General features: G+C 36.3%; 1 pseudogene; it reads left to right on the top strand.

Moving 5' to 3' along the window:
- Positions 1-5,887: 5,887 nt before the first annotated feature.
- Positions 5,888-7,213, top strand: LOC121979891 (annotated as a pseudogene).
- Positions 7,214-14,077: the final 6,864 nt, after the last annotated feature.

Here is a 14,077-nt window from a genome sequence, read left to right as displayed (position 1 = left end):
AACTCAACCTGTCTCCCCCAAGTCAACTTGACTATTTATTTTGACTTGGTGTTAAAAATTGCAATTTTATCTTTCAAAATTTGATTACCTGTTTCAGTAACTCTTCACTATGATTATTTACCTTTGTTCATTTTTTGATGAATGCCAAAAGGGGAGGAGGGTTAGGTGGTTAAGTTAGCTAAACCAATTTGAAAACACAAACTAACTTTAAAACCACACAAATGCATGTTGTTTCTTGCATATACTTTCACTAACTTAACCAGGTTGTCATTCCATCAAAAAGGGAGAGATTGTTGGTGCGGCTAGCACTAACGATTTAACCTAGGTTTTGATGAATGACAAATAGGTTAAGTTAGTCTTGTTGTTGTATGACACTTTGATCGAGTGTGCAGGAGAAGTCCAGCTAGGTCGACGGGCTGACCGGATAGCTGGCGAGAAGTCCAAGCGGGTCGACGGGCTGACCGGACGCTTGGCGAGAAGTCCAGCTAGGTCGACGGGCTGACCGGATAGCTGGCGAGAAGTCCAAGCGGGTCGACGGGCTGACCGGACGCTTGGCGAGAAGTCCAGACGGGTCGACGGGCTGACCGGACGTCTGGTAGGTAAGTGAGGTAAGTTACTGGAGGGGAGTGACTGTGAGGACGCGTTCCCGGGAAGGGGACATTAGGCGTCGATCCGGCTTAGATCCATTTCGGATGTCTAAGTCGAGATCGTGACTAGATTCCGGTCTCGGAAAGACGGAATCTAAGTCATACTTTCTTTATCCATCTGTTGAACTTTAACTGTGCTAACAATTTGTGTTACATGATATACATTTGCCTCGGACTAACTTTGTTTTGCAAGAAAAAAAAGTTTTCTGGAACAAGGTGGTCCGGGCGCCCGGAAGGCGAATTCTATCCAGCCGAGTCGTCGCCACGTGGAGCATCATGGTTTGTGCAGTTACGTCACAATCCAGGCGCCCGAAAGGGATCCAGGCGCCTGGAACAGCATATAAAAGAAGCCCCAGGCAGGAGCTTCAGGATCAATCAATTAAGCTGAGAATTCTTCTACTGCTGGTCTTGCTGCTCAACGTTCAGTGCGACGCCAACAAAGCTCCGACACTACGCTCCATTCTTTTCCCTTCTTGTCGGTATTTTGTTTTTAGTTTTCATTAGCATTCACTGTACGGTTCTTTTGTAATCATTATTTCAAATTGCTAGTGATTGCCCAACGAAAGTGGTCAAGGACCACGGGCCTTCGAGTAGGAGTCGTCACAGGCTCCGAACGAAGTAAAACAACTGTGTCTATTTTACTTTTCCGCTGCGTTTATACTCGTCTTTTTCGAATCGATATCCACCCCCCCCCCCCCTCTATCGAATCTAACGGTCCTACAAAAGGTGTGCTAGCACCTTGGTAAGATTCGGCCAAGCAAGGAGGAGAGGGAGAGGGAGAGCTTGAGGAAGAAGAAGGAGTAATCACTTGAATGAGCAAATTGAATTTCTCCTTCAATCAAAAGTGGCCAGCCACTCTCTATTGTAATTCCCCTCATTAATGCATTAAGTTGTCATCAAGGAGAGAATGTAACATCCATGAGGTGGCACTCACTAGTAACTCCCATGAGATGGCACACCATGATGATGTGGAACATCATCATTGGTCCACCTAATGCCAACTCACCAATGAGGTGGCAAAAGGTCAAGTCAAAATTGACCTTTGGTCTTCCTTCTTAAGTCAAGTCAAACTTGACCCAATCTCTTCCATGGTTGATTTAATCTAACCATTTGATTCAAGCCAACTTAATATAATGAATCTAATTCATTTAATTAAATTGATTCAATGAGTCAAAATCTAAATTAGACTCATTGAACACATGAATCAACTTGAGTCGAACTCAAGTTAGCCCATTTAGGATTACTCTTAATCCAATTTGATTCATCAAATAAATCTAATCCTCTTGGTTCATCATATGAACCTAATCTCCATCTAATTGTCCTAAGTGTGTGACCCTATAGGTTCTTGTAACGTTGGCAATGCCCTAAACTCATTTAGGAGCATAAGTAATGAGCGGTATCTAGCAACACATCATTACTACCCAAGTTACAAGAATGTCGAGATCCGACATCACCTTGTGACTATTAATTGTGACTTTTCACAATATATGACAAGTGTCCTTCTATCCTAGACATCTAGATTGATTAATATGAGGTATAGATCGTGTTATCCTCTAATCAATCTAAATCTTGAACTCCAAGTAGACACACTAAATCAAATGAGCTCAATATCCTATATTGACTCATTTGGGCATGGCCATGCACTTCGTGGTCTCACTCTATCAAGAATACCGATGTCACTCCCGTCATATAGGAGGGATAGATCTCATCTACATCACTCACATCCCTCCGCATAATTTGTTACATACCCAGTAATCGTCTTTATAGTCCACCCAGTTACGGGTGACGTTTGACGAAACTAAAGTACATAACTCCTTATGTAGAGATCTATGGTGACTTCAGGTCTAAGGACTAGTAGTCATACTAATAGCCACATGAGAAAGTATATGACACTCATATAATGATCCATGATACTTTCTCATGGCGGGTCATTCAGTATACATTCTCTAATGTATACCCATGTGTCAACTTGATATCTCTATATCCATGACTTGTGACATCAAGTCATCGAGTTGACCTACATGCTAGTCTTATTGCATTAACATTGTCCCTGAATGTTAATACTCGACTAGGAATGATTAAGAGTAGTGTTCCCTATATCATCTCACTATCGGTTCAACTAACCGATTGATATAGGTGAGAACCATCTACTCAAGGACATTATTATACTTAGTTTATTTGGCACCAATACAAGTAAGTATAATAACCAAAATCCAAATGCCTTTATTAATATACAAGAATATGATACAATGAGTCCATACAATCATCAAATGATTGGCTCTAGGGCTCTAACTAACACTTAGGAGCACAGAAAGTCGAGCGGAAGACGCAGCTAGCGAGAAGGACGGCACGGGAAGGGAGCCGACGGGCTCGGTGCGTCCGAAGGATGAGAGAGCTGCGGAAAAGTACTCCGGTGGAGCGAGAAGAACGTGCGCGGCGTTCGAGAGACGAGAAGCCGGACGGAAGCCTGTTCGAGGAGAAGGCCGGGAATTGGGTTCAGGTGAGCCCTATTCCGGTGGGCCACAATCACCCAAGGAGTCGAACCGGAGCAAGTCAACTGGAGTTGACTTGTCAACGGTTCGGTCAACCGAACCTATTGATTGGTCGACCGAACCCTTCATTAACCAAAGCCAACCGCAGCAGACACGTCGAATGCCACATCAGAAGCTGACCATTGGTGGAGCTGATCGGTCGATCGAACCTACTGATCGGTCGACCGAACCCAAGTTTATCCAGAGACCAAGTCGAGCAGTTTGATCGAGACAACTCAGCTGGAGACCGTTGGCCGATCGATCGACCAAACAAAAGGATTGGTCGACCGAACCTAAGCTCGATCCACAGAGACTGCACCTGGACAGAAGACTGGGCAGGTACAGCAGGTTCGGTCGACCGAACCTGGGGATCGGTCGACCGATCCCTCTCGAGTCAAAACCTGATCCCGAAGATCAGGTCATCCGATAAGCTCTATAACCCCTATATAAAGAGGGTCTCGAGCAGCTGTACACTACAACGAATACGAACGAAGTAGCAACTCTAGTAATCTCTGTTTAAGCAACTACTGTGCTGTCAAAGTGTAAAAGGCTTCTCCGCCTTCTGAGAAGGAGTTTTTCTTACTGCGCTTTTCTTACTGCCCTGGATTAACAACCCACTTGGTTGTAACCAGGTTCATTTCTGTCTCCTTTTATTTCTGTAGTTGATTTTATATTGTTGCTTTATTTTAAGAGTTGGAAAACTTTAAGCAGGGTATAATTTTTATTTGTAAATAATTCATCCCCCTTCTTATCGGTCCCCACTACACCTACATAATATTCTTCTCTTGTAAAGATTTATGATAAGAGAGAGCAAAAAGATAACGCTAATGAGAACAAGAAAAAGACTGGATAAAAAAATTTAGACATGCTAGCCTTAAAATGCTTATTTTAGTTCTCTTTTTATAGGTTTCATTCTTTTTTGAGATTCACTTACATTTTTTTTTTTTGTCATTTTGTCGTTAATCAAATCCACCATTAATCAATTGTTTCCTGGCTTTCATTTATAGTCTAATAATTACTTTCACCATTAGTTGATTGATCTCCTATAAAATCCTAGGCCAACTAACTACTGCAATTTCAATGTGTTAAATTATTAATAACTTTTTTTTTAGTTTTCTCATCAAGTTACCTGATGCGTCGATAAAAGGGATCCACTGAACATGGATCAATGGCGGAGATAGTAGCTAGTGGAGAGGTTAAAATCATGAAAGTCAACGTCAGAGAATCAACGAGCTCATCAAAAATGGACCGAGCAGAAATCAACGTCAAGTGTTGATCGGGCTCGAAATGTCTAATAGACTAATAGGTTCATCAAAGGAGATCGCTCGTCCGGTCAGGATCACTACAGCAAGAACGTCAGATGCTCATTACTGCCCGAAGGAACACTAAGGCAACCTGAACAGTTGTCCGGTCAGATGCGAAACAATCTACTGAACCGAGGTACTATGGAGAAGAGCGGCGGAGATCGGCCGAGAGGAGATTCCAGGCCGAGCGGCTCTCCCGCTCAGCCAATAGTAGGACCCCTCCCATATCTCCTAATATCCTTCTGGGAGATAATGTCGTTGACAATAGGACAAGGTCAACAGACAAATCGCACGACAGAAACTTCTACTGTCATGGTAGGGATTTGCACGCCCTATTAAGATATAGTGTCAGAGACATTTTTCTGATATGTCTTTTCATAGGACAGTTGAAAAAATGTGTCCATGCCTTGAGGAGGTTGCACATCACCCACTGTAGCACTATATAAAGGGGATTCATGCACTGACGGAGGTATGTGATATTAGTTATTTGTGCTTATGCTTTCACTACGACTACATTGCTCCGCTTTCTTTTTACTATTTCAGTGACTGACTTGAACGTCAAAAGACCAACGCCGGGGACCCCTTCCCTGGCCTGATACTAACATTTTTTATATTATAAATTAGAGCGGAGTTTTCATAAGGTCAATCGAGGAGTTACATCTCCAACTAGCCTTCTTCATGATTTTTGAACAGGATTATTACCAATTGGTTGAAATTTATTATCAATTAATTGAATTCAATCAACTACCTAGTCGACTTTCAATGTTATTAAATAACACATCCGAATCAACTCCTTAATTAACTTTTATCTCATTAGTCAATTGAAACCCCAACTACAACCAATCAAATAATCAAGTTTTCGTTTATGCTGAGATCTACTCTCAACTCTCATAGCTCACATATGAGCTATGTTTGGTAACTCATCATCAAGGTTAGTTCTTGCTAGGTTATTCATCCCTCAAATATATCGAGCCCTCGACTTCTCAATATGTTATCTTTCATTCTTCACCTATGTACTTCATCTTCTTCTAGTCAACACTATACACTCCTCATTTTATTATCTTGAATGCCTCATACCATCATTCTTAATATATGCCCTGTTTCAAATCGATCGAGTTTGAAATCCTTGGTTCCGTCAAATCATCGTATGGACCGTCCGTTCGAAAACGTGCGGTGGATATCGACGATTCGATGGCGATCCACTAAATTTGACACCGACCAAGCTAAACCCCGAATCAAGCTACTCCACGCTCGAACCTCGTCTCCAACCCAGATCGCGTTCTCTTCGAGGGGAAGCGGAAGAGGAAAAACCAGATGTCGGCCTCTGAGGAAGCCGAGCAGGAGCGCTCCGTCTTCGAGGACGACGACGAGGATGACTACGACATGAGCGACGACAGCGATGTAAACGGCGACGACGGCCAGACGGTTCAGCCTCTTCCTCGGCCACAGCCGGTGTTGGCACTCGCTTCGGCACTGTCCGGTGATCTTCTTATCGCCTTCACTCCCTCCCGTGAAGCCGCAATTCCTATCCCTAATTCCGTCCCCGAACTCAACCCTGTCCTCTACGCTCCCGCCTCCCGCCGCCGCTCATCCCCAAAACGGTGCCATCCCCGTCCAGGTCTTACCCTCTGCTGTCCCTTCTAGCGCCCTCTTCTTCAAACTGGCTCATTTGCCCGTCTCCACCGCCTCGGACTCTGGAGAACGGACCTCTTTCACCGTAGTCGGCTTGGATGATTCTCGCCGGCTCTTCCAGAGGATCTGGACGGACGAAGAGGAAATTTGAATCCTGCAGGGGTTCTTTGAGTTCACATCGAGGCGGGGCACTACTTTCGCCTCCCACCAGTATGACGCCGGCCCATTCTACGACGAGATTAAGAAGCAGCTCCAGTTCGAATTCACTAAGAACCAGCTGAACGAGAAGCTTCGCCGCCTGAAGAAGAAGTATCATAACTGCGTCAGCCGGATGCAATCAAGGGGCAAAAACTTTGTTTTTAAGAGCGAACATGAACGGGCCGGCCGTATACGACATTGCTCGCAAGATCTGGAGCGCAAGCACAAAGAGTGCTCATGATAGCGACGAGGAGGATATTAACAGTCCAAACTCGAACGCTATCATTACAGTTCGTATCCACGATGGTTCCATGAGTTCTGAGAGAAGGAACTCTATATCAAGACGGCTTATGAGAAGGAGAATGATAGAAGAGGCTGCCGCAGGTGTACTTGATCCTACTTCAGCAATTGGGGGAGTTGATGTAGATCGTTCCACCCCGCCAATGCAAACACCTTTAGCTCCTGAAGCTGTGATACCAAACATCATCGAAGAGACAGTGAAGAGTTGCCTGTCACCATTGTTTAAGGAGCTCATTAACGGGACATCACCATTGAACTTCCTGGCCCTGAGCCTTGGGTGTGGTTCTTTGACAGACCAAGGGCTGCCCATGGATGAAAAGTGGAGAAAGTAGCAGATTTACTTGAAACGGTTAGAGATTGTAAGGGATTACATAAAGTCGACATTGGAGGAGCTCAAGTTCCCGGGGAACTGATCTGAGGTTTTTTCTAGAATTCTTGAAACACTTGGTGATGGAATTTGAGTTTGACTTATGATTCATGTTATTCTTGATGGTTTGAGATATGGTAGACACTTTTAACTAACTCTATTTTCTCCTAATACATTATCTTCTCACCATCTGCCTTGTCAGGAAGAATAGGTGGTAGTGGAATTTGATAGCAATTGTTGTTCTTGTTGCCCTTCTGTTTATGATTTCAGAATACTTTGTTTTCGAAGAAGTTTCATTCTATCTATATACTGTTATCCAACATTTTGATTCTGCATCATCCTATTTGGTTGGTAGAATTTTTTTTAAGGATGTTATCATAATATCACATGTGGTTTGTTAACTAGAAATAAGGGCTATGGTCAAGCGACATTGCAATGTTTTTTATATTTTTAGTGTCATTATGCACTCTTCATTGTCCATGCATGCGCTGGCTTCTTCCCCTTTCATTTTGATGTATGAGCATTCTGACATTGTGCATTCTCTCACCAATACAAATTCCAGTGTGGTAATGTAGTTTGAGGTTTAAATATGTTTTCCATGTTGTAGTTTGACAATGAAAAAGAACCTTTGTTTATCTTTAACAGAAAATTGATGAACAATTGTGGCGCAATTAGAACGGCAACTATAATATATTTTGCAAGAAAAGAGGATGGCATATGCATCATACCTTTGGTTATTTTCTTTCAACTTTGTTGGTCCCTGATGATGGAACATTGAAAACTCAAGTGTTTAAACCTAGAAATGTCTTTAAGTGATTATTTCCATTTTAAGGATCTCCAATCAATGTAGATACTTGTTCAAGTATAGTTCATGTTGGCATTAGTTACGTTAGTTTTTACCACAAGTAAGTAGGTGAAACTCGTAGTGTAAACTTTGATTTAAACTGTATTATTTATGCCGGACTTGATGTTAGATAAAATAGCTGTAATAACATTAACCTTTTTGTAAATGAACGGTTTCGATACATAGATTGACAACTAATTAGACTAATAATAATAGTTGAGAACACTGCAATTCCAGTTGAAGAAGGAATACTCTAAATTAAAGAATGTTGAAATGGTAATATTAATAACCTGTTTAAGTGGTCTGTTTAATGTTTACATTGCTAATTAATTGAAGGCATGAACAACAATTGAGAACACTCGAAGTTGTGAAAAAGTGTATGCTAGCAGTATGTGGCCAATGATTGCATAGTGTTTATGTGTGTAAGTTATGTGTTCAATATTAAAAAAAAATTGTTCATATAAATGGAACTGCTTAACATGCTCATTATAACTTTTTATTCTTGTGTTCTTAAGTTTGATCTCCTACTATATCATTATATATATTTAAATAAATTTTATCTTTTATTATTATTAACCAGGTCTTTTTTATCTTCTTTTTTCTTGTTTAATATGCATGTTTGTCATAGTTTCATATCGCTTAACTGGAGCATTTATTGGTCGTCTAAGTACATGTTCGTACCATCTTAAACGTGTCTCTTGGAGTTTTCCCTCAATAGATGTAATTTCGATTTTCTCTCTAATGCTTTTATTTCTTATTCTGTTCATTCTCATATGTCCACACATCCACCTTAACATTCTCATCTCGACAATTCTCATCTTTTGCGTATGTGCTCGAGTCATAACTCAATATTCAATTCCATATAACATAGCAGGTCTAACTGCGGTTTTGTAAAATTTTCCTTTAAATTTAAGAGGTACTTTACGATCACATAAAATATTCAACGTTTTCTTCCATTTCAATCATTTTGTTTGTATTCTATGTAATACATCTCTCTCAATTCCTTTTATTATTTTACAAAAATGATCCTAAATATCTAAAGATTTTAGTTTCAGAAAACTCATCATCTCCTATCTTAACAATTGTCTCATTATGTCTAATATTGCTAAACTTAAATTCTATATATTTTGTCTTTATTCTACTAAACCTAAAACTTTTTCATTCTAGTATTTTCCATCAAGATTCTAGTTTAGAATTTACTTCTTCACGTGTCTCATCCACCAAAATAATATTATCTGCGAATAACATGTACTATAGTACTGTGTCTTGAATGTGTGCAGTGAGTTCGTCCATAATTAATGTAAAAAGATAGGGACTTAGAGATGATCCTTGATGTAATCATATCTTTATTGGAAATACTTCAATTAGTTCGCCTGAAATCTTTACTCTAGTTATTATATTCACATGCATATCCTTAATTAGTTCAATATATGTTATGCTAATAGCTCTCTTTTCTAAAATTCTTCATATAATTTTTCTTGGAATTTTATCATAAATTTTTTTTAATCAATGAATACCATGTGTAGATTTTATTTTTACTCCTGATATTTTTCAATTAATTGTAGTAGATGTATAACTTCTATTGTCGACCTCCAAGCATGAACCCAAATTAATTTTTAGGCATCGTGGTCTCTTTTCTTAATATTTTTTCTATTATTTTTTCTCAAAGTTTATGGTATAACTCATTAGTTTAATACCCTTATGTTTTCACAATTTTGTATAACTCCTTTATTCTTATATAAGGGAACTAGAGTATTTATTTTCTATTGATTAGGTTTTTTTTATTTTCAATATCATGTTAAATAATTTTATAAGTCATTCAATACTTTGTTTCCCTAGGCATTTCCATACCTCTATTGAAATAACATCTAGTCTAACGGCTTTTTCATTATGCATCCCATTTAAAATTTGCTCTACTTTTGAAGTTTGAATTCTATGATAAAAAAATTTAAATTTCTATGCTCATTTAACTTACTTAAATTACCTAAGTTAAGTTGGTCACCTAAATCTCTATTAAAAAGTTGATGCAAATACCTCTTCTACTATTCTTTTATTTTTCCATCATTTACTAATACACTATATATTCATCTTTAATACATTTTATTTGGATAAGATCTTTTGTCTTCCTTCTCTCACTTTAGCTATTTTATAAATATCTCTTTCCCCTTCTTTTGTATTCAATTGTTAATATAATCATTCAAAAGTTTTATTTTTTACTTCATTCACTACTCTTAGTTTTTTTTACTATTGTATATTTTTTTAAAATTTTCTCGTTCTTATAAATATATAATTTCTTATAAGCTATTCATTTTTCCTTTATTTTCTCTTATACTTTCTCATTCCACCATAAATATTCCTTACTTAGTAGTGCATGTCTCTTTGACTCATCGAGTACCCTCTTAACTACTATTTTAAACCTTGATATCGTCTTATCCATGTCGTATTAGAATCACCGTATATTTCACCTAATGCTTGTACTCCTACTTTTTTTTTTTAAATATATTTTACTTCTCATACTTTAACTTTCACCACTTAATTCTAGGAGTCATATATATTTTCTTTATATTGATATTATGTTTGAGATATATATCAACACTACTAACATATGTTGGGTAGTTAAACTTTCTCCAGTGATGACCTTGCAATCTTTACAAATCTTTTTATCCTTTTTTCTTACTATAAGAAAGTCAATTTACGATTTATTATTCTCACTTTTGAACGTAACTAAATGTTCTTCTTTTTTCTTAAAAAAAATGTATTAACTAATATAAGGTCATATGCTATCACAAAATTTAATATAGTTTTCTCTTCCTCATCTCTCGTTCTAAACTCATAACTCTTATGTACCCTCTCATAATCCTCATTTTTCACTCCGACATGTCCATTTAGATCGTCTCTTATTAAAATCATTTCATTTGGCAGAATGTTTGTAATATTTCATCTAAGTCGTCATAAAATTTTGATTTGGTAGCTTCATCTAATTCTATTTATGATGTTTATATGCTAATTATGTTTATAGTTTCTTGTGATACTATTATCTTAAGGACTATAATTCCATCTCCTTTTCTAATTACTCCTATAATTTTATTTTTAACAAACTATCTACAACAATATTCATTCCATTTTTTACTTTATTTTTTCCTGTATACCATAACTTAAAACCTGAGTTCTCTATCAGTTTTGTCTTCTCACCTACCCATTTTGTCTCATGTACAGACCAAATACTATTTTTTTCTCTTAATCATCGTATCTGCTACCTCCATTGATTTACTAGTAAGTGTTCCTATGTTTCATGTTCTAAATCTTAAATTATTAGTTTTTCTATCATATTTGTTTTTATTCAACCTATGATATGAGAACTCTTGTTTATTTAATACTACATCCAAATTCTCATAGAGATATAGGGTCCTTGCCGATGTGTTATAGTTAGCTTTTGCAACACGAATTTTTATATGTTTAATACTACACTCGAATTATGGAGATATAGCAGTCCTTATCAAAATGTTACAATCGGACTCTATAATACCATCCTTCCGAGAAATAATCTAATGTGATTTGTATGCATGGTTTGATAACTAGTTTAGTAATGAAAAACATATAATGATTCCATAGACTCTGCTTATTTATGAAATTAGATTATTTGTGAAATCAGATTAGTTTAGATGTATATAGTAATTTAATTTTAGTTAAACCTAATATATGGATCTAACATATTCAAAATTGGAAAAAGAAAAAGGAAAAAATTAAAAATAGAATGAGAAAAATAACAAGGCCAGCTGATAGTTTCACTTTATTGAAAAAACTTTAAGTCAACGGTTGCTCTAACCATAAAATCTATTTAGGTACAATTTCAGTACCAATTTGTATTAAATATTTTTTCATATATATCATTTCCTACTTTAAAAAAATATTTATTAAAATATTTTATTTTTTTCATCTTATAATTTATTATTCAACATATATATTAATTTATTAAATATTTTTATTATGATAATAATAATTATTATTAAAATTAATAATTTTATGGTACATAATAACTAATTTTTATGATATTATTTGTTTTGTTAAAAAAAATAAAAATTAATATCTTCTTTTGAATGACTTAGTTAATTCCATGATTATTTCGATGATTAAGAAAGTGATTTTTTAGAATATTAAACCTGATTTATTTAGTATTGTAATATTATTATAGTTATTTTAAATATATATTTGTTTTAGTATTTGTTGCATATTTAAATTGTATGTTAGGCTATATGTTATGTATTTTATGTTTATGTATTTTAGATTTTTAAATGTTTAATTATGTATTTGTTATGAAATTATCAATATAATTTATTATTTTAATTACTTCTAAATTAACTTTTAAATAATTTAAAAGTAAAATAATATATCCAAATCTATACATAATTAAATAAAAATATATATAATCTAAAAACACTATAAATTTAAAATATTTATAATATTAAGTAATATAACAAATATTTTAAATAATAACTAATATAAATTTATAATATATAAAATTTACATAATAAATCCAATTAAATTAAATAATATTAATTTATAATATTTAAGAATATTTTAAATATAAATTTAATATTAGAATATATTATAATAAAGAAAGTAGTTTTCTAAATTTAAAAGTAGAAAACAAAGAAAAAAAAAGCAAATTGGCAATTGTACCATTTTGGCGCAAGTAAATTGTGCAGCACCATCCAATGATGCAAGTTTAAGAAATACATTTGGGTCCCTTTTATATTAAAATAGTGTAAAAGGGTTACTATTGGAGTTGTTTTAAATTTATTACAAGGGAAGACCATTTGCTATTTTATCTATTCGTATTTCAAACCTTGTGGCATACTTTTTAAAATAACAAAAACAAAAGGTACTAATATGCATATTTGATTAATCCCCTTAGAACAACGACATTGGTGAATTATTAGAGCACGGATTCTTTGGACCACAAAGTGTGATTCAGAGGATCAATAGTGTAGCCAGCTTGAACAACTGCCCTGGGCTAAAAATACTGAGCCCAGTAAAACTTAGCCCAGCATAGTAAGGTTGAAGCCTAAAATTGCTGGGCATTACTAGGCTGAACAACTGCCCTGGGCTAAAAATGTTGAGCCCAGTAAAACTTAGCCCAGCATAGCAAGGTTGAAGCCTAAAATTACTGAGCATTGCTTGCTGGGTGAGGCCTAAAATTGCTGGGCATTGCTAGGCTGCACTGGACTAGAGCCCAGCAAAGCCCAGCCCTGACTACGCCCTTGCAGAGGATGGACCAGCTCACTCATAGATGAACTTTTATGGACCCCATCTATTAGAGCCGTCAATTTGGGTTGGGCCCGTTGAGTTGGCCCGTCCTGCCAAACAATTTAACTGGGTTGGGTTGGAATTTTATCAACCCAAGTCCGTCGTGGGCCAACCTGCCTAGGCCCGCGACCCGCGCGGGTCGGTCCGCTCGGGCTTGGGTTGACCCGCGGGTTGAAAAACACATGTAAGCTAAGTTTTAGGTCAATTTATTATCTTTCTTTATTATAATTTTGAAATAAAAATAGTACTTTTCATCAACATAAGTACTCGTTTGTGTTCATTTATATTTAAAATATATGTTTATGTATACATTTAATTGTAGAAAATTTTTCGAAGTAAAATGTTGAAGATATGAAATATTTTTTAATTTTTTAAAAATTTTTTGATGGGCTCGCGGGTTGACCCGCCAAACCCACAATCCGTCTTAGAATGGGTTGGGTTGGAAATTTCTCAACCCGCCAAGTTGACGGGTTGGCCCGTCCCGCCCCGCCAAATGGTTAACCCATCACAGGCCGACCCGCCCCGCCACGGGTTAACTCGTCTGACAACTCTACATCTATTATACAAATAGGGTTCATAAAATTTCATCTACAAATTAACTTTGATTTAGGAGCGGATCAAGAATTACCGTCCCAAAAAAAAAAATCGGATTGAAACTATTATGATGTTATAACATTTCAAGGGCGTTAAAACCAATGCAAGAGTATGATTATAACATACATGGAACCCATCAAAACATTGAACACGTTCAATGTATTTTTTAATATTTTTTTAACCAATGTCCCCATATGAGTAAAATTTATTATTATTTTTATTATATATATATATATATATATATATATTCTATTAAAAAACAAAAAAAACTTTCAAATGGATAGTTTTTAATTAGCGGATAGTTTTAATTTTTCAACGACTTTCTCAATTATTTTACCAACAGTTTTTCAACG

The sequence above is a fragment of the Zingiber officinale genome, chromosome 5A, assembly GCF_018446385.1.
Source record: "Zingiber officinale cultivar Zhangliang chromosome 5A, Zo_v1.1, whole genome shotgun sequence".
Taxonomy (NCBI): domain Eukaryota; kingdom Viridiplantae; phylum Streptophyta; class Magnoliopsida; order Zingiberales; family Zingiberaceae; genus Zingiber; species Zingiber officinale.
This window is presented reverse-complemented; position numbering and strand designations above follow the sequence as displayed.